Below are 2,500 nucleotides of genomic sequence, written 5' to 3'. Positions count from 1 at the left end.
TGTGCCCGTACGTTCATCCGTCCATGCCACGCACATGGTTTTCACCCGTTTTCCCATGGCGCGCGCCCCAGTTTTTTGCAACACGGCCGTCGTACCCCGTTTCCTCGCGTTCACGTTTTTTGGGGGCAACTATATTCGGAAAGGCAACGTCGTTGCCCCTTTGTCTAGTCGATCTCATGCACGGGATATGCTACTTTCCTGTTTCCGAGCCAAGTTAGGCTGTTGGGTCAGAATTTCACGGGACACGTACACGGGACCGGCAGGGACAAGGCTGCACGATATCGCCCGTCAAGCTGACCATGTGCGAAACGATACGTACTTTTCTGCAACCCGAACGGCCCTTGGGCCGTCGGATCAGAATTTGGCACGATTCGTACACGGGACCGACTTAACAACGCGGCACGAGATCACATCGACCTGACCGTGTGCGGACACGATACGTACTTTTCTGCAACCCGAACAGCCGTTCGACCGACGGATCAGAATTTGGCATGAGTCGTACACGGGACAGGAGAACGACGGGACATCCGAGCCAACGTTTGGGAAAGCAAGGGTTACGGGAGAAACGGGAGGTTTGCATATGATTTTCATATGCAAACCCACCGATTTCCCACACCCAAGCAGGGAGGAGCCCCCTCCTCCCCAATATACCCGAGGGTTTTTTAGCCCCCCTTGGACCCCTGCCCTTCGTTTGTGAAGAAGGGGTACACTGTTTTTCCCGGATCCCCGTTTACACGTTTTTTGGCCCGTATGGCCGTACATGCATCCGTCCATGCCACGTACATGGTTTTCACCCGTTTTCCATGGTGCGCGCCCAGTTTTTTGCAACACGGCCCCCGTGCCCGTTTTTTCCCATTTCCTCACGTTCACGTTTTTTGGCCCGTGTGGCCGTACGTGCACCCGTTCATGCCACGCACATGGTTTTCACCAGTTTTCCATGGTGCGCGCCCAGTTTTTTGCAACACGGCCGTCGTACCCCGTGTTTCCCCGTTTCCTCAAGTTCACGTTTTTTGGCCCGTGTGCCCGTACGTTCATCCGTCCATGCCACGAACAAGGTTTTCACCCGTTTTCCATGGCGCGCCCAGTTTTTTGCAACACGGCCGTCGTACCCCGTTCTTTCCCGTTTCCTCACATTCACGTTTTTTGGCCCGTGTGCCCGTACGTGCATCCGTCCATTCCACGCACATGGTTTTCCCCTGTTTTCCATGGTGCGCGCCCAGTTTTTTGCAACACGGCCGCCGTACCCGTTTTTTCCCCGTTTCCTCACGTTCACGTTTTCTGGCCCGTGTGCCCGTACGTGCATCCGTCCATGCCACGCACATGGTTTGCCCCAGTTTTCCATCGTGCGCGCCCAGTTTATTGCAACACGGCCCCGTACCCGTTTTTCCCGTTTCCTCACGTTCACGTTTTTTGGCCCGTGCGCCCGTACGTGTATCCTTCCATGCCACGCACAAGGTTTTCACCCGTTTTCCATGGTGCGCGCCCAGTTTTTGTAACACGGCCCTCATACCACGTGTTTCCCCGTTTCCTCAAGTTCACGTTTTTTGGCCCGTGTGCCCGTACGTTCATCCGTCCATGCCACGCACATGGTTTTCACCCGTTTTCCATGGCGCGCGCCCAGTTTTTTGCAACACGGCCGTCGTACCCCGTTCTTTCCCGTTTCCTCACGTTCACGTTTTTTGGCCCGTGTGCCCGTACGTGCATCCGCCCACTCCACGCACATGGTTTTCCCCTGTTTTCCATGGTGCGCGCCCAGCTTTTTGCAACACGGCCGCCCTACCCGTTTTTCCCGTTTCCTCACGTTCACGTTTTTTGGCCCGTGTGCCCGTACGTGCATCCGTCCATGCCACGAACAAGGTTTTCACCCGTTTTCCATGGCGCGCCCAGTTTTTTGCAACACGGCCCCGTACCCGTTTTTCCCGTTTCCTCACGTTCACGTTTTTTGGCCCGTGTGCCCGTACGTGCATCCTTCCATGCCACGCACATGGTTTTCACCCGTTTTCCATGGCGCGCGCCCTGTTTTATGCAACACGGCCGTCGTACCCCGTTCTTTCCCGTTCCCTCAGGTTCACGTTTTTTGCCACGTCTGCCCGTACGTGAATCCGTCCATGCCACGCACATGGTTTTCCCCTGTTTTCCATGGTGCGCGCCCGTTTTTGCAACACGTCCGCCCTGCCCGTTTTTTCCCGTTTCCTCACGTTCACGTTTTTTGGCCCGTGTGCCCGTACGTGCATCCGTCCATGACACGCACATGGTTTGCCCCAGTTTTCCATGGTGCGCGCCCAGTTTGTTGCAACACGGCCCCGTACCCGTTTTTCCCGTTTCCTCACGTTCACGTTTTTTGGCACGTGTGCCCGTACGTGCATCCTTCCATGCCACGCACAAGGTTTTCACCCGTTTTCCATGGTGCGCGCCCAGTTTTTTGCAAAACGGCCGTCATACCCCGTGTTTCCCCGTTTCCTCAAGTTCACGTTTTTTGGCCCGTGTGCCCGTACGTTCA

This window comes from Hordeum vulgare, unplaced genomic scaffold, assembly GCF_904849725.1.
Source record: "Hordeum vulgare subsp. vulgare unplaced genomic scaffold, MorexV3_pseudomolecules_assembly, whole genome shotgun sequence".
Taxonomy (NCBI): domain Eukaryota; kingdom Viridiplantae; phylum Streptophyta; class Magnoliopsida; order Poales; family Poaceae; genus Hordeum; species Hordeum vulgare.
Note: the sequence above shows the minus strand (reverse complement) of the source record.